Source organism: Ruditapes philippinarum, unplaced genomic scaffold (genome assembly GCF_026571515.1).
Source record: "Ruditapes philippinarum isolate M1 unplaced genomic scaffold, ASM2657151v2 ctg2489_1_1_1_1, whole genome shotgun sequence".
NCBI lineage: Eukaryota > Metazoa > Mollusca > Bivalvia > Venerida > Veneridae > Ruditapes > Ruditapes philippinarum.
This window is the reverse complement of record NW_026867168.1, coordinates 82,572-106,338: the sequence shown is the minus strand read 5'-3', so window position 1 is coordinate 106,338 and position 23,767 is coordinate 82,572. Positions and strand designations below refer to the sequence as shown.

The 23,767-nt window shown below is 30.7% G+C and overlaps 1 protein-coding gene across 4 annotated transcripts in view; it reads right to left on the bottom strand.

The window, feature by feature from the left end:
- Nucleotides 1-23,767, bottom strand: part of LOC132735124 (uncharacterized) — a 48,650-nt gene that overhangs the window by 9,675 nt on the left and 15,208 nt on the right. The window contains exon 1 of one of the 4 annotated variants that reach the window (XM_060722020.1): nt 5,502-5,632. The exons of 1 other annotated variant lie outside the window; for it this stretch is intronic. The gene's annotated coding sequence lies outside the window, so the exon portion shown is untranslated. Of the gene's footprint in view, nt 1-2,199; nt 2,343-2,893; nt 2,944-5,501; nt 5,633-23,767 lie in introns of those variants that run through there. 2 more of the 4 variants (XM_060722023.1, XM_060722022.1) reach the window with 2 other exon arrangements.

Genomic DNA, 23,767 nt, shown 5'->3' with positions numbered 1-23,767 from the left:
TAGTAAATCTATTTTTTCGCAAGGCCTCAACCAGGCTGCGATAGCTTGATTTAATGTCAGTAGGATGTCTTGAAATAAAAACTTGGGCTCTTCCCGTCAGACAGGACCTTAAGGCTAAATTCATGCTATGTAAGTCCCAGCATCCTAATTCAGCATTTATTTCAAAATGATCTATGAATTCTTCAAAATTTTCATCTCCACTAAATGAATTAAGTTTAATATTTGGTCCTCTTGGCAACATTTTCCTTGAAAGTCCATTATATATGTCATAGTGTTTCGTCCACTTTGATGGTCTACCCCTTGGAGGGGGACTTCGGTCCTGACCTGCAAGCGGCTCTTCATCATTTGTGTCATACTCATCCAATGTAGAATCAGCTCTTTCAGTTTCAGTATGAAGATGTGGCGCTTCATCACCCCGCCTTTCATCATTCAAAGCTCTGTTGTTATTTTTCTGACAAAATTCTATTTCAGAATCTGAAGAGTCTGCCATAATGTGTGTTAATCCAATGTAGATACTGTTTGATCTCTATTTACTGTTAGTCATAGATATATGAGTACAGTTTATTCAAGGAATATAATGTTGTTGTTGTCAGTTCATGTGTATGTTTCTCACAAATAAAGTTTTCTTCACAAATTGAAATGTTATGTTTTTTTCTTATGGATGGATGGATGAGATGCACTAGTCTGGTCCGTTTTATAGGATGGTAAATAATTTAGACCATCCCACTACTTCTGACACCATTGTAAACGTATGTCAGGATGGGGAAAATGAATACAATTCTTATACAGTTTTCTAAGTTTATAACAAGTATTTTGGCAACAACAGTGTCTAGTGAGTTAATAATACTGGATATAAATACATACCGACTTACAAGTTTGGATAACAATGTCGTTTGTAAGATGTTTACTGTATTTGAACTTTGGCGGTTTTAAACCTTTATTTACATTACTTGGAAGTGACAACATTGGTTGGATTCTGACTTTTATAAGGTTCGATGTTTGAAATCCACCAATGAAACAACAGAAATCCGGAAGTCCTCCAATGGACAGACGGCCGGATTTCTGAATCTGAAATCTTGGATCTTGGATACGAAAATCATTAATATACAAAAACATGTAGTGAATACTTAAGGATTTCTGACCTTAATCAATCATAAACTTTACCTAAATTACGTTCTTGAATTGAATTTGACTGAAATTGATATTAACAATAAGAAATATTTAATATAAAATATGAAGTGACAGATTTCAAAGATGTCTGTCATTGGACGTCTGCTACACAGAAAATGTAAAGAGAAAATCAGTTTTCTGCTAGACAATAAGGTAAGTTTAACATTTCTATCAGCTTAAATTGCAGTCAATAAGTGTTAATACAGTGTTCCTTCAGATCAATCAGGTAAGTGAATTTTTATCTTGTAGAAGTCAACAATAGATGAAGCTATAGGATTTCACAATGTCACTTGGATTTCATTATAAGTTCTGTTGTAAGTACATTTCAGAATAATGCTAGAATGTCAGATCCTTACAATACTTATAGCTGTTAGGTCGATCGAGAGATTTTTTTCCAGAAGATAACATAAAATATAGAAAATATAACAATTAATCTCGAACAGATATAGATTTACGTAATTATTATAGTTCTAACAACAGCCTTATGTGCCACCTGGCACGAAGAGGATAGGTATGTAGGTATATTTTTAACACATAAAATAATAAGATCGGAACAAAACTATTAATCATGTAAATGTATGTAGACCAACTTAAAAAGTAGTGGTTTGATCAGGTTTCTCATACTTGCATAACTTTTGTCTCTTCCGTACATCGAATATATACCACTTTGGCAGGAATAGTCACGTGACACGCACCTGCTCAGAAACATTGTGTAATGTGGTAGAATTTTCAATTTTATCGAATTCACATGGAAACGCGTTTTAAAATGGAAATAACTGTGTCCAAAAATGTCACTCACCTAGATCACGTGAAATATTGTATCATGCTATATTAATGTTTTAGTGTTAGGGGGCTCGCAAATAAGAGAAATGTCAAGTATTAACTAATTATCTAATCACTTTATATCTGAAATCATTAAAATTTCTTTATGAAAGTTAACTTTTACCCTGTCACTATTAAAATATGTATGTTATTTTGAATTTGTTTGTCTGTGTATCTCTTAGTTTTAAGATGATAAAAAAATCTTACCTCAATAATGAATATGAAATTACACACTTTTATGTTTTTAACTATAAATTGTACCGTTTCCTTTTAATACGTTCATAAAAAAACACTTCAGAAGAATGTTTAATAACATTTAAAATCACTCGCATTAATATCACAAAACACTAAATACACAACATACATTCCTGTTCACAATTGAATCAAAACAGAAATAAATTTGACACTAAAGTTCGGATTATGTTTGCATCCTGGGTCGTGAGTAAACACTGCCTCATATGAAGGAAGATTTTAATCGTTTTACTTTTATGTTTAACAATACTGTTATAAGATCAAATTTATTTCCCTTTGTTCCTTCAAATTCTAAACTTTCAACCAAAGCATCTTACGCTTAAGACTATCATAAAATAGATCATGGGGAAATACGTGTGCTTTTGTCGGAGTTTCCTTTGTTGTATTACAAAACTATGTCAGATAAGCCCCGTGTATATTTCAATTGGTATTTTTAAACATTTTTTTAAACTCTATTTAAATTATTTTAGCTTTTCTGCTTCCGTTTAAACTATAACATTTTCATGTTTTGTCAATCGCTGTGTGTAAAGGAAAGAATATATCCTTTGAAAAAGGTGTTTTTCTATCCAATTTAATCAGTAAAAGTGCATTATAGAATCGAAATGATTGTATTGATTACAAGTAAACAAGTAAGAAAACCAATGCTTACTGGTGTTATATGATTACCACAGCTCCTTGCAGTTTAAAATCTATTGTCTCTATATACTCTCTTCAAAACTTATTTCCTTCACAAGACACTTATTTCACTAAACAAACAACATGTATAGTATTTCTTGAACATACCAATATAACAATTTCACAATAAAACTATAGAAAATTTAACGTTGCATATAGACTTTATCACTTTATACTTAAATCAACACTGATATTATTATTACAGGTTTTGCTCGATGATTTCTTCCTATGTTATAAACAAGAATCTCATATTTCATAAAATTACTATCCATCACTGTATTTCAATAAAATAAATTCTTTATTTCCTCATATAAACAAATACAGGTAACTTAAATGACATTATTATACACGAATGTGGCAAATAACTTCGGTGAACCAAATATTCGATTTCGCTTCAATGCATACCAGTTTAAGTATTAATATACAAGATAAATCGTGCTGATAAAATAAAACATCGTATAACAATTCTGCTTAAATGCATTAACTTCTTTTTACATTTATAAACATAGTATATTATGATAAACGGCGAGTGGTATCTTCAATATATTTATCATAAATATTTTCATACAGAAACGTTTATCTTCCCTTTTTTATCAATGAAAACACTATATTGAAAATATTTGACCGTTGTCCTTTTTATATTTTACTGTTCTTATATTTGTTTTAAAATGAAGGGTTAAAAGAGAATCCCTAAAGAACGAAAGTATTTGATCGTACAAAACGGCAAAATTGAAAATGTTACAGGCTCCTGTTCATGGAAGGTACTGGAAAGTGCAAACTAACGTCCACGCTCCCTCACATTGTCTTTTAGTTTTATTGGTGCTAAACTATGGAACAGTCTTCCAACTTGTATAACTAAAATAAACAAATTTCATCGTTTTAAGATAGCCATCAAAAGTCACTTTTTAAGTAGCATGTAAGTGTTTTTCCTAAAATTTCTTGCAAAAAAAAATTGATACGCTTTTATTTTTATTTTTTTTTATTGAATTATTTTTCGGCTCAGGTTTACTGTTCCATTTTTTGAAATTTGTTTTTAAATTTTTTATTCAGACTTTAAAAACTCTCCCTTTTTTTCAAAAGTGTAATCTATGGCATGTTCTTTCCTAACTGTAAGTTCATATTTTAGTTACTATTAATACACCATGGTCCCTGTGATAATAAATCACAATTATCCTGTAAACTGTGATAATTTTTTAATGTAATCTTTTCTTAATATGCACATGATTATTTCTTAATGTGATACTGACTTTTTAATGAATTACATTACTTTACATTTTAAATTGTGATAATTTTAAATGATATCCTTCATTAATGTGATTTTTCTTATAATAAGTGATATTTTTTTTCTTTTATGAAATACCTCTCTTTGTCATGCCACCAAATGCTAAGGACCACAATGGAAATAAGAGCTTGCTCTTTTTTGTGTTATCCTTGGTTTTGGGAACATGTCATGGTTTACATAATATAGTATTTATTTATTTATTTTTTTATTTATTTATTCATTTATTCATTTATTTGTAATTGTTTTAATCTATATTGTGTTTATTTATCATGTAACATGTTTACCTTTATGCCGAAATAAATCTATCTATCTACATGTATTTGAATATATTCTTATAATTTATAAAGTAAAAACACTTATCAATGAACATATACACGTATGTTCACAATTTTCGTACAGAAAATTATTCAATCTTGAACGCTTATGTATACGTAGTCTACGTCATTTATTTATTGTTAAATTGTATTCTACCATCTTGATTCACATTTATAAATTGTATTGCTGACCCTTCGATACTTAATGGTTCTCACAAAATGTAGCTTATTCTAATCTAACAATCTGACAAGGCAAATATAAATCAAAGTCAACCTTAATAAGATTAAAACATTAAAATAGCCGTATGAACTATTTATCGGATAAAGTTCCTAACATTTCTAAATAACATCAAAGTTATAGTAAATGTTTTATCACTAAAATCCTTCAAATGTTTTAAATCAAGAAAATGCAAACAGACCAAAAAACGGAACATATTAAATCACTCGAGGTGACACCGAGGTCATACCAACGCGTTGATAACAAATCAAAAGTCACATTTATGTGGCTAATTTAAACACTTCATTTTAAAAAGACGTTGTTAACAAACTTAATGTAGCGAACACTTCCCTTCCTAAGAACAACCACGACTAAACAAGGCTTTTGATAGTGGGAGAATGGGAGAAAATGAGTAGTAAATTGCAAGACTTTTGTGGCGTAAGATAAAAATACTAATATGCGTGTTGTGATTTTTTATTCATGTTTTTATGAATATTTTTTAGTTATAATAGTATCAATTTTGATAAAAATAATAATAAAGAATAAGTAATCCCTCTATAGATCACTATGAATATACATCAATTAAACAAATTATTTTCTACAAATTACATAAAAAGAGTTGGCAAGACATTGTTGCACTTTATCGAGGACTCTCCTGATTTTTCATGGCAGTAATTTAATATATCACAAATCTTAACTCAATAATTTGATCAATGTCTCTACTTTGATAAGTCTAGTACTTTCAAAAATAGATATACCTTACCCTTACCATTTAAGATGTTAGCTGTTTAACGTCCGTTGAATTTACATTTCCCTCTGAACAATAATCTTTATACGGGACAAAACATCTCTCTCCCACGTTACAAACTTGAAACTCTAAAATAAGGAGCAAAAAAATGTGTTTAATATATATTTTACGACGTGATGGCTTCTTAACGACTATATAAAACACGCACCAATTATAAAACGTTCATTTCAAGCATATATAAATAAACAAAATCAAATCAACTCTATTCAAATAAGTTTATGAAGGGGCATTTATCTTTAATTTTATGTCATATATCACGATGTAAAATTAAAAGAAAATATTTTCCTACGGAAATAAAGATTTGATCGTTGTACTATGCATTCATAAAATCTTAAAATAACATATGCATGTATTTATGTCTTTACCGATAATTAGGTTGATTCATACAAGAAAATATTGTGCTAGATTAACTGTTTGTCTTTTATGACGGAAAGGATGTCTGTATTGTATACAAGTGTGATCTGGTACGAAGTTACTAACGTAATGACAAATTATGTAACGGCCGGATATATAAATTATGACAGATACATTGAGATATATACTAAAAAGGTACATTACAAAAAGCATCTTGATCACCTACACTTGCATTTTGACACTAGACACAAGGACTCTCGGCGCTTCGCACGTCGTCGCTCCTGGCCTAACAAAGTCCACTCGAGTTAAATACAAGATCCAGGTAATCATATAACATATTTATATTAAAGTTCTACGTTTCTTAACTGCTTTTACCAATACTTTTTACAATTCCTTTTTATACATTTATTTATATTTTTCTAAAAACTATATGTTTCAATAAAAAACGTACCTACATTTACTAACGCTCTTGTTCTACGTTACAATTACATTTGATATTTCCAGCCTCCAGTACCAATCAAAGTAAATATTCTATTCAAATGAATGACAGTATGTAAAAAAATATCCATCTAATTAACCATTTTCTTTTAACAGCATCAAACAAATGTCCAAAATCTTTATTGATAAAGTGAAACAGATTGGATTCGTTATATTGCTATCATTTTTTACAATCTATAGGCTTATTAAATCAATATGGTATAATAAGTTTATACAAGCATAATGTATTATAAAAAAAAGTCGTAGCTAAAGTAAACAGAGAGTGGATGTTCATGATTTTTGTATTTGAATACACATTACGAATTGGAATAACTCGTTTAAAATAACATGTAAGGTCCCTAAAATACCTTTAAATCTGGAGTTACATTTATTTAATGTATGAATAATGCAAATTATCATGTTATACAGAAATATATTACAATAGTTCAGTAGACATGCATCCTCAATTTTTCCATCGGCTTGATGATAAGCCGTCTAAATATTTACTGTTGCATCTTATGTAAGCAATGAATCGTGAATCATTGAGCAAAATGGTATCACAACCTAATGACTCTGTACAATAAAGCAAAGCATTTCGATAAAGTCTTTTTTCGATAAAGGCTATATGATTATTAACAAATGCTAGATGAATTTTTTAGTTATCGAGACATTACTAAACACTCTAACAAATTACAATGTAGCTATTTTACAGCTTTAAGAATATAGCTTCATAACAGTGTTTCGAGACTAAATGATATGTAAACGATATCATCCTAATCTTGCATAATGGTGTGAAAACTTTAAACCGTACTTAACCCTAGCAAGAAACCAGATTAAAATGCCGTGCTCCATTCAGTAAGCTTTTAAGAGCCATTGACTTTCAAAGAACTGAAAAGCTAAAAGTCAAACATTTTAAAATCTTTGAATAAGAAAAAAACAGCTTAAATAACAATGTGTTTTAATTAAAGGCGACATAGCGGTCATACCAATACATCGATAATCAGACAAAAAGTCACCTAGGCGGGACAAAGTGATTACAAAGCTGCATGACTGTAAGACAAAAGTTAAATGCAATTATAAACGGTTGGTAATATGCCATTATAACTAAAAGCTAGATTTAACCTCAAACCTGCTCTGATATAAGTATTCAAGCTTAAGGTAAAAAAGAAAAAAGAGATACTTATAGTATAGAGCCTGGTCAGGATTCGTGGCTGTTCTCTATATTGGTGGCAATGGCTCATTTCTTTCGGTTCGAGCATGTTAAAGTTAAAAGTCTACAATGAACACATTTTCCATAATTATTTCAAATATTGATAAAAACATTGTATCATTTGAATATTCTTATGAAATGTTGCTTGAAAAAATAATGATAAAGTTCTAAGTGATTTAGAATGAACATTAATATGATAAATAATAATATTTTGTTCTAGACCATTTAATTATCCGCTATATAAATATATGACATATCTCATCATGTATCTCACACTTGACGACAACTTAAATATAATATTTTCGTGGTTTGTTGTTATGTCTAATATACTACCAAAGTAATTATTCATTGTATTACAGACTTTTCATTTAAGGCCAATTCACTTTAACTGTTAAAAGTATGCATATGTTATGCATATGTTATGTTATGTTATGTTATGTTATGTTATGTTATGTTATGTTATGTTATGTTATGTTATGTTATTATGAGACACAGTATATACCAAGTTTTTTTTTATTGGAAATGGTTTAATTATTGATCATTACATGAGTTTTGAAAGATTTCTTTTCTATATTGTCAGAAGAACAATTGTAATAATATTTCAAGTTTCAAATGTGTCAAAATGTCATTTACATCTTTTAAACTAAAAAGATATATATAAATTGTAAGCACAGAAAAGTTAACTTGTCAACTTGTCTAAAATCTATACACTCATATTTTACTTTTAATCATTATATAAAATCATTTGCATTTGAGCGATCTTAAAATGTCAAATAAATACAAGCACATATATTGTGATGTCCTTCAACGCTATTAATTACTACACACTCTGTATCAAAGTACAAGAAGTGACGAAGTCACAGTTACTATAGCAATATGATAATTATCATTGTAACTCTGTTCGTGATAAAACATTTACTAATAAGATGTATTTCTTTATGGCATACCATCACCTATAAATTACGCCGTCGGTTCTCATATTTCCAACTTTTTTGCCATTTTAGTAGGTCACAATGATCTTAGGCATATGAAGTAAAAATTGAAGTAAATATATCCAGTTCTTCTTTATGTAAAATAAGGAATTTAAGCCCTATTAGATAAACAAATTATCATTGACATATAATATATCATAGTAGTGATTATATATTAAAAACCTCAATTTCAGAGTGTAATGAAGGTGAAAATGCGATGACCGGCGCTATACTGCGTTTGTGTGGTATTTTGTCATAAAATTGAAATAAAGTGAGATGGATATTTCAATTTATATGGGTTAATTTAAAAGTTTGAAAAAAGTGTTTACGATACTGTATTTAACTGTTTCGGTGTTGGTTAAATAGTAAAAAATTACTCGTACATCAGTGAAATACTTAGACGGAATGTTGCGGTTGAGTACAAAAAATAAATGTGTATCTATAAAATTTGCTTATTCAGTGAAAGTTAACGTATTATTATTATTATCATTATTATTATTATTATTATTATTATTATTATTATTATTATTGACAAACCAGAATGGCATTTTGCATTGAAAATCGTAGTTCAAGTTTAAAATTTCAAAACAAAATAGAATATTTATTCCAATGAAGACCAAGTAGCATCATCAGCAAAAATATGCCATATTAAAAATAAAAGTATAAAATAAAATAAATATTACAGGTTATATACAAGAGTATCTAATTAACGGTCAAATTAGTGATATATAGGTAACTGACCTACCTATAGACAAGTTATATCTCCAAGTTTATCCGACTTGTGATAGTTACTTATCTCTTTGATGCACTGTTCTAACACTTTGTAACAATCTTTATACACTTAATCATTACCTTCCGACATTGAAAGTTGACATCTTATCAAAACCTTGTGAAAACGTTTCCCTTATAACCAAGCTAGGTAAGTATTTCAATAGGAGGTTAATTGGTTTGAATGGTTAGTGTAAACTAGTCGGGCTGTCGTATTTTGATAAGTAAACTGCCTATATGTATTTCAGCTGATTTGATTAAACTATTTTATTTCAAATTTAACATAAGAATGTTAAAACCCATGCAAATTCAAACACCTGATTGTATATCATTTTTATTACATTACTAACACTGATAAAACGCGGACAAATATATTCATTTATCAATTGAAAACAAAATCAAAACAAAAAAATGCAAAAATAAACCGCAATGCAGCTGCAGGCGTGAATAGTACGTTATCTCGTTTCTTTTACTTGTCAATCATTAGAAATGACTAGTGACACAAAGTCGGTTTGCCAATTCTATATAAGTGATAATTTCAAATGTTGTTTTTTCCTTTTGGTGTTGTTGTTATTTTTGGTTGTTGTTGTTTGTTTGTTTGTTTGTTGTTGTTGTCTTTTTTCTTTGTTTCGGTTTTTTTTGGGAGGGGTGGGGATACGTCTCACCAACACAGTTTAGAATATATGTCGACTTTCAAGCCTTATTGGCGGAGGAAAACCTCAGGTGCCTTTTCGTAAATTATTTCAGGTACGACAAGACACCTGACTAGGACCATCGACGTTCCGTTAGTTAGTTGGATAGCTTCGCTTCTAAACATGAAAGAGTCCAAATCCCTGCATGGATTCGAACCACAGTGGTGAGGGACAAGTTGTTTAAAGTCAATGACTTTACAACTCGGTCGTACAAATGCTTAACAAGATGTTTGTAACATCATATATTAAACATATCAGTTGATTATTTCATTCAAAACTCAACAATAATGTTTTGAACATATTTAAGAATGATTCAAGCACATGTCTTTTAAACCAAGTTTACGTCATTTACATTTTGATCATGTTTTCATTGAAAGTGCCAGTGACACTTCTCATTATGAAATTTCCTTTCTTAATTTTAGTCGATTAAGAAAAGTCCCATACTTTATGGATGTGGCAAAAGCCTTACGAGTTTCAAGTGAAACTATTCATTTCAGATCGCATATTAAAAATTATATGAATGTAGTTTGACAATGATTACTCACAACGCTTCAGCAATTTCGCACGTTTTGGCGCTAAGAAAATGTTCATTACATTACTATTTCATTATTTTTATTTCATTGCAATGGGTTTTTTTAAACAACGGGATAGCTTGCAAGTTTGAAATATTCTTTTCATTTTCGGTTTAACTAGATAATAAAAACAGGGTTTTCACTGAACAGATTCAATCAAATTGAAAATTATATTGTGCTACTTGACAACTCGTAACAAATTTATACGACCCTTCAACACGGTATAATGTGTGTTTACTTTTTTAATGGTACTCATAAAATATGCTTTATTCTAACTTAACAAATTCTCGTAAAAAGATAAAGCAAACTAAATTTTAACCCAATGAATGTATCAAATACATATTTTACATTCTTAACTATTTAATTACCTTCACTCTTCAATAGTGGTTCAAGTTTTTTTTTTCTGTCCGAAGAAAAAATTTACAAAAAGAAGCATTTTAAACAATAATGTTCACTGTAAATAAAGCAATATTTCACAAAGCTATGGTTAGAAGGTTTAATATAAGATACATAACAAAGATATCATTTAAATGTAACAGCAAAAAATATTTGACAAAAATACCAAAGTCTTGCGATCACATAGGTAACTTGTAGATCTACAAGAAACGATGCAAAGAACGGTCAATTGTCAGAGGTTGTTGTTGTTTGTTCTCTTTCTTTTACTCTTATTTTTCTTTCTACTTTTTTGTTGTTTTTAAATCTCTTTTAATATTTCCTTATTGAAATAATAAAAAAAGGACAAATAATAATGAAATTGTTCAATATCATCTGTATAATTCCTTTTTCCGCATATATCTTGTTATTCTCAGTGTCTGTATTTTTTATTTAATTGATATTCCTTACCTTGATTAATTAAATATATGTATTTCAATTACACTCAACTACTGATATAGCAACATATAATGACCCCTAAAGGTTACTGTACATCTGTTTGATGTAATGATCCAGCTTGTCATTGCGAACTTTAAACGCTTTATCATTATACTTTGCACTGCAGGTTAACATATCATCTAAACTTTACAAAAATAAACCTAGCAAAGATGGTATTTTACTGAGAGTAAATTGGTTTAAATAGAAAGTTTAAATGAACTGTTTTATCTGTCTCTGTTTTGATAGAGATTATGTCAAAGATATTTGATTGGAATTCTACGTATGTTTGTTGCGATGTAATTTATTCAGTTTGAAATATGTCTACAAAATGAAATATCCTTCTTTCGATAAAATGGGCGGTTTCAATGAACCACTTACAAAAAGGCTTCATTTGTCCCCTGAGTTTCCATATACTTAGCAGTTTGCTTCCAAAGTATTCACAGAAAGTGTCTCTCGTTAAAATACATTTCTACAAAAATACCAAATTCCTCGCGATCACATTGGTAACTTTTAGATCTACAATAGACGATGCAAAGACCGGTCAATTGTCAGAGGTTGTTGTTGTTTGTTCTCTTTCTTTTACTCTTATTTTTCTTTCTACTTTTTGTTGTTTTTAAATCTCTTGATATTTCATTTTGTACGAGAGCCTGTAAAATGTCATTTGGCTTGGATTTCTTAAAGCTGCTTTTCACTAACATATTTTCTATTATATACCTTCAAAGTATTCGCCCTTTAACAAAAAACTATTGGTACCCTATTTACCTTATGGTAAAAAGACATATAAATGTAATCTTCACTATTTGTAAGGTAATGCTAAATTACGTTACCAAGAAATTTTCTTCACTTCTGTTGTTTGGTATTTTGTTGTTGTTGTTGTTGTTTTGTTTTTTTTTTCTTTTGTTTTTCCTAGAAAGAAAGCATTATCTTTTAGTCTACATTTAGTCTTAGATATAATGAAAGTCACTTGAACTTACATCAAATTAAGAAAGTTGATGATTCATCATTACCAAAATTTTAGAGGTCACAACTGTGAGACGATGGTTTTCGTGTATAAGATGAAAACCTTTTGCTTGTTAAAATCTCAATTTTTCAGTGACTGTATGACCAGATGAACAAGGTAATTGAACAACTTGTACACTAAAATTAAAGTAAAATTCAATATAAACGATTTTCTGGTCAGAGTGAATTTTTTAGAACACTGTATTTATTTATTGTAAACTTGTTTATATTTGTATTCTTGGACAAGTTAAAATTAGAATATCTGGTCTGTTCTGATAAATAAATCGGATAAGAAGAAATGCTTTAAAATGCCTTAGAAAATGATCGAATTAGGGTATAATTTAATAAGGGTACATGTATTTCTAATACAAACTTTCTTTGCTTTACCTACATGTACATTGTATATGTTAATTTTAATTTCATCAATGTAAATGTTAAAAGCAAATATGCCCCAGAAAAAATGACTTTTGCCTTTTTCAGAAAGAGCAAATATGAAGTTTTATAATGTGTAAATAATGGTTTAAGAGCATGTGAGATTCTTATCACTTGAAGAAAATATCACTGATTGTGTCATAAGAGTAGCAAAATGTAAACAACGCATTGTTTGACTGCCATACTGAATATTAAACCATTGTAACTATACTTATTGCCAAAAAGAAAAAAAAGCAAATTTAATTGTACTTAAGAGCAACGTTTACGGAAACAAACGGGAATAGGAGACATACAAAAATAAAGTTTGGATCCTTGCAAACGATATCATTCTGAAACTATACTCCTTTAACTACCAGGTAATAAATCTATGTTAATGTAGCATGAAAGATTAGTTTGATTTTTTAAATTAGGATCTCAAATAAAGAAGAACAAAATCCCTAAATAACGCCCAAAACGACAAACTTAAAAATGTTGCAGACTCGGTTTGAATAAACCTTTTATGAACGGTACTGGAAAATGCAAGTCATCGTTTTCGCCCCCTGGCACCGACTTCAGCATAACTACTCTAACTGAAGATTTCCAATTCTTTGTGGAACGTTTCGCAAAACAAACAATCAGCTATCCCATATTTGCAAAATAAAGTTAAACATTTGAAATTCAGTTGTTATTCAATTAAAAACCGACAAATAGATTATTTATATTATTACACCAACACTTTATTACTTAAAAAAAGAGGAAAATACGAGGGGAAGTAAGAAAATATCCGGACTTTTGACTCGTTCTCGAAAACCATTCAACATTTTAAAGAAAATCTTTCTACTCTTTTTCAAAATATTCTCCACCTACGTCTACGCACTTTTGCCATCTTCGTGGGAGCTTTTGTATTCCCGCTGTGAACCATGACGTAGCCCTATGTTTTAGGTACTGTGTAACAGCAGGTAATAAAGCCGCCCTGGTCTTATATTTCTTTCCAGCAAGCATTTTTTTTCAGTTCTGGAAACAAATAAAAGTCACAGGGGGTGAGGTCTGGGCTATAAGGAGGATGAGACAACAATTGCCATTTGTAAGAGTTGATCACCTCCACTGTAGCTGCGGCGGTATGGGAGGGGGCGTTATCGTGAAGAAGGAGGACATTTTTCTGTGCTAACCTGGGACGCATTTGCTTCAGCTTTTCTCTGAGATTTTTCAGAATTACTTCAGAATAGTACTTGGCGGTGACAGTTTGACCTTTTGGCATGAAATGAGTAAGTATCATTCCTCGTGAACCCCAAAAGGCAACAAGCATGATTTTGCCAGCCAAAGGAGACAGCTTAAACTTTTTAGGAGGTGGGGAACCAGCTCGTTTCCACTGCTTTGACTGAGCTTTTGTCTCAGGTTCGGAATAATGAACCCACATCTCATCTCCAGTGATAATGCGGTTCAAAACCTTATCTCCTTCACGATTAAAACGACTTAAATGTTCTTTTGCATTGGTTACTCTGGTTGCCTTTTGAGCTGCGGACAGCTGTCTATGCACCAACCTGGCACTTACCTTGCTCATGCCTAGTTCGTGTAAAATCTTGTGTGCCGATGCCTTACCGATGCTAAACTTGTTGGCTACCTCCTCCAAAGTTAATCGACGATTTTTGTTGACAAAAAAATTAACATTTGCTACCATTGTTGGGGTCACCGCCTCAGCTGGCCGCCCAGTCCTAGGCCTGTCACAAACACTTGTTCTGCCTTCACGAAACTGAGAAACCCAGTTGATACACATTTGTCAGAAAATCTTTTTTTAAGCCTCTGGAAGATGTGGCAGGGCTTTTCACCTTCTGCAACCAGAAACTCTATAACAGAGCTTTGTTCCTCTAACAAAGAGTCCATGATAGACGAATCACCTATCATATATCAGAGGGCAATATACTGTGTATACACAACTATCATTGAAAATAAACTGACCACGTTATTGGCGAATGAATGTAGTTTTCACCAATAAATAATGTGTGTATATAGCTGCACGTGGAAAGAAAGGAGCATGAAACGTCCGGATATTTTCTGACCGTCCCTCGTACATGTATAATGTCCTTCTTCCCAAATCTCCATAAATATCAGTATTACAAATACTTCATCTGGCGTTTTAATTATTTTTACCAACCTAAAGTGACTCCTTAATCTCAAAGCACCTTACATTTTTTACTAAATTCTATAACTTTCGGTTTGAAATGTATTAATTTCTTATCCCAAACAGATACATTACCTAATATGAAATATATTTTTCTTCAGATTGTCTGGTGGTTTACCTTATTGCCGTATCACCATAAGGCAAATAAAAGCGTCAAACTTATTATTTGTAATCGAATACAGCATTGACGTGATTTTGATTATATAATTATATGTGTTCATCAAATAATGAGAATATCAGAGGCAAAATTACCTTCACTTTTAGTAGCTACCCATCATCACCAATAATGAAATCAGAATATGAATTGCAAAAAAAAAACGTACTGAAAAACTTTAGACGAAACATAGCATAACCGTCCATGAACAGGCTGCAACATTTTCATGTTGTGTTGGACTTTCTTTAGGGATTCTTGCTTTCTCTATTTTGTCTTACACATCTTTAAAAATATACAATTATTTTCTTATACGTTTTAAAAACCCTACATATGAAATGAGTTGCTGTAGTTATACTTGTCGAATTAAAATTCAAAGGCAATAAAAAACAAAAAAATTGTAAAATTTATCATTTATTCATATATTAATGTATAAAATGGAAGAGGGAATAAATATAGCATAACTTATTCAACTTTTGTCTTTTTCTATATCCAAATTGTGCTCTTTTTATTTTCATAAAAGCATTCTCATCGTCTATTATGATTTAAAAATAGTTTGGAAAATATTTTGTAAAAAATTCTTGGGAACAAAGTGGATCCCTCGGAAGCATTTAATCACAACCAAAATAACATAAGAAAATTGCAAGGACTCGGTTTTGATTGAGTCTGTACATGAGGGATAATGAATAAGTTGCAACATCCCTCACGCCCCCTAGCAAGACAACTGAGACCAATTTGACATTTTTGCTTTAGATTTTAAAAGGATTTTATTGGAAAAAAGAGATTAAAAAATGTTTTAGCAAATCTTTTAACACAATTTTTTAAAAATTTACTTCCCGTGGTAACGTCTTGTTCCGAGCGTTTAAAATGACATTATGTCCTTTCTTTCTAGTTAAGTTGGCTTTTTAAACTGAATTTCAGGAAAATTTGACTGATTATAATGGTGATTTGACCAAACAGTTTAATATTAATTAAGGTTAAATTAGGGATAGTTTTCAGAAACTTTCTAAGGCTATTTGAGTTTTTAAATCGGTTCATGCAAAGTAAATTATTAAAATTGAATAATTTTAAATTGTCTAAATGTAAACGTTCCCCTGTTCACGTTAATTTAATATACCTTTGACGGGGCCATTAAGTGTATTTTTTACTTCCATGTGTAATATATCGTCTGGTACCTTCAGTGGCAGAATCTAGAACCGATTCATGGTAATCTTCACAACTTCCAACCGTATACTTAAAAGCTTCCTTACCTGTTGAAGGATATACTTTCTGTACACTGCCGCAATAATTGATTACAAAGGGTATGTAAGTCATAAAACTGTCTACTAGCATGACATGTGAACTACATCTTTCACTTGTGAATATATACGAGTACATTTGAAATTGTAACGTACATGGATAAATATGACAGTAGGATGAATAAGTTGGTCTTTATGATGGACTTAAACAAATGTCGAAACAACTGGTCAAGTGATATCAAAGAAATTTTTATACACTTTGGTATCATTGAACATTTCAATAACAGGACACCAATAACGCTAGATACAGTTAAAACACAGCTCGTTAACTTGTACCAGACAAAATTGTCTTAAAAATATAGTAAACGTACCAAAGTTCAGATCATATAGACAGTTTAAATCCTATTTTGTCCAGAAGCAGTACGTTCAGCTTAATCTTAAACGGAAAGAGCGACCATACTTAGCGCTATTAAGATGCTGTATTGTCACTTTACGCGTAGAGACCGGAAGATATATTGGTGAGCCATTAGAGAAAAGACAGTGCAGAATGTGCAATTTGGGTGCTATCCAAGATGGAAACACCAGTTTGTTCGTAGAGTTCTTCTGGTGTAATTCGCAGCCAATTTTCGTTCAACGAAATTTCGATAACACAGAGACCCAAACTAACATGAGGTGGGAGATATGATTAACGTGGTCCTATGTCTAATGAAAACCATTATCCTAGAAAACTTTCGAAATAAATTCTTCAGGCCTATATGAAACGAAGAGACAGACTTTATCCGTGAATCATGTGTGCAATTTCCGTATTACCGTTATAATGCGTGAATAATATTCAAGTTCAATTTATTGTAATGCGTAACTACTAATATACTGTGTATTAAATGCAATGTATTACTTTATTAATTTGCATTTGTGCAATTTATTTGCATCTGGTCATTGACTTTAAATTACAAACATACTATGCGTTTACATTCTAAATGCCTTTTCATGCTAATAATATAATTGTTTTTGGAAAATATGTGACTTGTAGGCGCATTGGGTAGGGTGCTTGTAAATGTTGTGAAATGGATATGTATTTCACATAAAATAGCACATGTCACTGAAATAAAAAAAAACTTACTCACTCACTCACTCATTCACTCACTCACTCAATTACCTACTTACTTAATATTTTGAGCATGTTAAATGCCTGTTACCAGACGAAAGTAGCGCTAAGTGTAAAAATTTTTGTCATAAACGTAGCAAAATGTATACATAATAGTAGTTGACTTCCAAGCAGAATACTAATTAAGTTATAACTATACTAATTGCCACAAAGCAACTGAAGAAAAAGATGATTAATGTAATTGACCCATGCATGACTTTTTGGAAACTGTTAAAGTATACAAAATAAAAAGAAGTATATTGAGAATAAGATACTCCGCCGAAGAAAAACTGGTCACTTGCATTTGTTTACTCTCGGTTTTCCATACAGAGACATAACGAAATGTAAGCATGCTTGCATAATAATGACATACTAATTTCCTGAAGGGTTATAATTGGAACACTTATGTATGTGTTTATAAACAAACTTAGTCTATGACTTCTAATCCAGTTACCTCTCTGGTGTGGGTTCGATCCCCGGGAGATGCTTTGGTAGTTTATCACGGAGGAAGGTAGTCTAGTACTGGTTAACTCTCCAGGAACGATTGTTAGGAAACTACCGAAAAGGCGTAAAATGAAACAAACAAACAAAACTAAACAAACTTGTCATGTTTCCGTAATTGAACTAATGTCTAATACCAACATCTACACAGCCGGTAAGGCAATTATTTCTTTTATAAATAGTTTATTAATATGCAAAAAAAATACATGAAAATTGTAAAGATTATATCTATTGAACACATCAATAATCAAACATTGTATCATATATTAGGCACTCATAGACATCATAGACTAATGGTACCTGATAATTTCTGTTATTCACGTTCTTTTGGACTAAGTTCTTACGCAAAATAAACTGTTCACTAGAAAATGTAATGAGATCTGAATTGAAGAAGAAGTATTGTAAAACAGAGCTTAAATATCTGAGCAATTTAACTAGAAAGTTAACGAACTATCCTGTACATATTATTTTAGGACTAACCTTTACATTTTATTTCAGAATGGCAATAACTATCCTTTATATTTTAGTTTAGAACTGTCTCAGAATGACAAGAACTATCATTTATATTTTATTTTACAATGGCCAAGGATATTCACAGATTTCAATTTGCAATTTTAAAATGGCCAATGGAAACTCTCCTTATATTCAGTTCTTCCTTAAATTGTACAGGCCTTCGGCCGGACAAAATTGTTGAAAACTTAGAATAGGGGCATTTCTGGTGAATAATGGGACTTTAATGGTTTATAAGATAAAGTATATGTAATTAAAAAATGAAAAAGAAATGGGGAATAACGTGTTTTAGACATGTGGTAACACTTTTCGATGGGATTTACATTGTTATTTACAGGTAAACTTTGAAAAATAATAAAGCAATTGTGTTAACTTGACGGAACGTACTGACTGTAACAGATTGCTGACAGTGTAGTTATAAAATAATAGTTGCACCAGTATATGAAATGACTTTTACACAAATACCATTTTGATAAGATATTAAACGCCAATGTTTCGGATATACGAGTAGGCAATGTATAATGTGTTTTTTCTGTCTTTCTTTAATAATTTTAATGATTGAACAAATAGTCTTAAAGGAAAAGATAATATTTAGATTAATAATTTTTAACATGAAAAATACGAGTGCAAGGTTTATATTGAAATCAATTCGGAGAATTTGTAAACAATTAAAGCAGGTGAACAAATATGTGCAATGTGTATTCAAAATATTGACTCGTGTTATTATTAAACACTTATGATACAAAAGTCCAACCTTTTACCTTTATAATAAATTAAAAGTATTTAGCCTGGCCTATATCAAACATACATCTATTTGATATCAATTGAGCATTAAAGTGCGATATTATGACTTTCCGCCTTTTTTGGAGAAGGAAGAATGGCGTGCAATATCGCAGGCAACCACTACGCTCCTAAGTACAACCGACGTTCCATAAAATAGCTATATTGCCATGAAAGAGCTCAAAGTCCCGGTGAAAGTCCCACATGAATATCATGTGGTTTAAAGTCAAAGCGTTGATAATTTTCGTGTTTGTTGATTCTAAACAATCTTTTCCCACAGTCCTTTCCAATGACTTTTTGCAACGCAATTGCATAATGATGAATTTGTACTAATTAAACATAATACGGACAACTTATTCAAATATCTTACTTAAATTCAACTGAACAAATCTATTTTTATTATAGTATGATTTTAGATAAAGTCAGTTTTTGTAAAAACTTTGGTGTCATAAACATTAATCATGTCATTTTTTCATTTTTTTTAAAAAGTGGCATGAAACATATTTTAAAATAGTGAAACTCGTATCTTAGTTCAAATCTTTGGCAAGCTTCAAAAATGATAAATTTGATTAATACTTTCATTTGATAGCGAACAAGCTAAGACACGTTACAGTGGTGTATTTCTGGCAAACATTTATGAGAAGAAAAGATTGATTTTACATCCCCTGTAATGTTAATTGCATGCACTTTAGATATAACTGAAAAGCAGAAATGTATTTTATATATGATTGTGTATAATCATGTCTTTAAATATTATATAAAAACACTTCAGAGTGAGTATAAATGATACTACAAGGAGATGAGAATATTAAACTTTCGTTAAATAAACAAGTTTTGTTTAATTAATTATCTAGATCACAAAATATCAGTACATGAAGTCTTGGTAAATAACCCCACCTGCTGCTCTCTTAAATGTTGCATTGATGTATTACAAGTTAGAAAAAAAAATATCTTCTCTTGAGAACAAAAAAAAAGATGTTCAAACGAATAAAAAAACAATTCTATGGATTTTAATGTAAAACATTAATATCAATATATCTTGATAGTTGAGGTATTATTTAAATTAAATTGAAAGAGGACATCCCGGAGAAGAAAGAATATGGAAACCATAACTTGTTTGATAGGGACTATTTATTACAGGCAATGGAATGTGCATTTATCTCACATGCCACGAGCACCGGAGTATACAATATTAAATTAGCAACAATACAAATATTGGAATCAATCATCCCGACAGACCAGAAAAAACCTACGAAATTTAATAAAGCATGGAGTTAATTTCAACATAAGTCGCATAGCACTTAACATATACTCATGATATACATGTATAAGAAATATTTGTGCAGCATATTAAAGATAGATTAAAGCTTATTAAGTTATGAAATTTATGAAATTTATTCAAAAGTCAATTAGAAATAGATAACAATATTAATGCAAGTCGCGTTAATCAAAACATTTATTACTGTTGTTCAATGAAGTCAATTGCAAATAAGCAAACATTTGCATTTATATGCTAATCTCATGAAACTCTGCCGTAAGTACTGAAATGTGAAAGGGTATTCATTAAATGCGATAATGATAATTGTTTTAACGACATAAGTTATCATAAAAACTAAACTGAAAATATAGTTAAAAAGCCCATTATGCCTCCGAAATGATATCTATGTCGAAACCTTTTGTGGTATCTTGTTTCAGTTTTCAAAAAAATACTCATTTGCCATATGCATTAATTTTCTTTCGCTGATTTGTTATATTTGCAATTAGTATAATTACAGTGAAGAAATATTTTATATGGAAGTCAAAATACTACTTTTAAAATTGTTTAAATTTTGCTACCTTTACAACATATGTTCAGCGCTACTTTTCAGTTGTTAAATATCACATTCTCTAAATTCATTATCAAAACATTATTAAACACATGTTTGACATTTCTAAAGAATTTGTTTTTAAAAATATGGATATCTGAGGCATAGTGTGCCTTTAAAATACACATTATTTCTAAAGTCACTTTGAGATTGTAAAACATTTCTTGCTGAACTAAATATCTTGCATGCACAATGCCAGATGCAAAAAGCAATATTTGATTTAATGACAACACCTGCTTATCTTAATCTAATTCAAATATTATCTTTATTAGCCTGTGGAACAAAATAAACAGTAGCATTCTTAAATCGCTAATTAAGGCCTCAACAGACGGTAGGATTTTGAAGTACAACACTAATTAAAACTAAGATGTACAGACAAACCTTAATGTGTGAAGGCTGCTATTTCTTGAAGCCGGAAACCTTAAGTCTAGATGTAAGGGATAGGACATGTTCTATTTTGGAAAATCTTGTCGTACAGATTTCTACAGACCTCCCACAATGACAAGTAACAGATTACCAAATTATCTCCTGATAATGGGTGTAATGAATGAAATTCCAGAACAATTAGGGCTAAAAGGTAAACATAGTAGTAAGATGGGGGAAAATGATGTTGAAAAACTCTTCAGGAGACCCAAAGTTGTGTTATGTTCGAATCCCAAATTGTTCCGAAAATGATTATGTCACGGTATTGAACTGTTCTCTAATCAGGGGAGGTAGTTTGTAGGCGGCCAGATAGCTCAGTCAGTAGAACCGCAGTACGGTATCCGAGGGTCCCAGGTTTGAGTGGTCAGGCTGCACATTTAAAAAAAATTAACATTTCTTTTTTAAAATATGGAGGTGTTTCAATCATTACTCATGGCGAAAAAAAATTATTTAGTGAGTAGATTATGTAAGGGATCAGATGGGAGGGAACTTTTTTAGGGAAACCTGAGATGATTCCTACAATGCAGAATTACCGTCTGAATGCTAGTGTTGTATTGCTTTGAAAATTGTACATCTTATCTCTAATTAGTGTTGTACAACTAAATCCTACCGTCTGTTGAGGCCTTAAGCTACGCATACTTATCTAACTTATATCAGTTGGTCGTGGTGAATCGATTTATAATCAGTCAATACAGACAATTTATGTTCGTTTCCGAGAAAATGATAGCAGTTGGCCAGAAACATTTGAACGCGACAAACATACAGCAATATCGCAAGCTTTACTAAAATCATATGAGCAGGCATCATTCTTGAAATGATGAAATACAAATAAAGCTTTTTAATGTAAAGTGTAACTAAGATGTACACTGCAAAAAAGTACCTGATTGTACCATCAAAAATAATTGTTAACCTTTAATCTTCTGGAACAAAAATGATTAGTTTTTGGCACCAGAATAGAGCCAGGCAAGCCTGCACATCCGCACACTTGGCTTTTCTCTATTCTGTTGACTGACTAATTTTAGTGTCCATCTTCATATCCTCAAAATTAATAATGGACAGTTCTAAAAATTGTATCCAAGAAATTTGACATATTTATGTTAAAATTCATATATAGATAAACTCCTCTAAAATTGTTGACATAATCATTAACAGCAGACGGATTTAATTCATTGTTTAGATTAGTTAATTTGATAATTTATGTTGATAAAAGATATGGTTGATATGCTGTAATAACATATATCAACTGCGTATAAACAAGAAATATTAGGTGAATGCAGGAAAAAAGCATAGCTGTGCTTTACGAAGAGTTCTGGCATTATGTAATATACACACACTATTTCTTTCAATCGTTTTGGGTTCTTTTGCTGTGACTGTTTTGTTTGTTTGTTTGTTTATTTTGGTTTTTTTGTTGTTTTTCTTTGCTCGGATATAAAACAAAATGCATGAATTAGTACAATTTTATCATACATCAAACACACTATCATAAAGCAAATTATTAAGAAAATAAAACCATACGTTACCGTTAGCATCATACAAAGTCGAGAAAATACCTCAAAAATATTAAAAGGGACTTCATTCAGGTATTTTGACCTGATGGGACTGGAAATATTTTCACCGGTTGATCTTGGTATGGACCAATAATTTGTATGCAAAATTTCTTATCATTTGCTCGCTCCATGTTTCCAAAATAACCTTTTGTGAAAATTACTCTTTCAAATCGTGATACGAATCGCACAAAATGTCGAATTTCATTTTATTCTGAGTTTGTTTATTTATCATCATTTGCATTTTATTGTCGCTTTAAGTGTCCCAGTTGATTTATGTTAAAATCAATCAAAATTTCGAATATCAAACTCATATTCACAATAGCAAGTGATAAATGATAGCCTGCATGTTTGTTAATGTTACTGCTGTATTAGGCTGGTCCTTCAGGATCACAAATTATATTGTGATAAAAATACCACTAGTGCGGGGTATTCTTTGTCTCATGTTGAAACTCACAGAACTGACAGACGAATATATAAAAAACATGATAATGCACATTTTTTGTTAAGTAAAAAAAGCAAGACGAACACCTGTTTCATTAACACTCAATATCATTATCAATCAGGT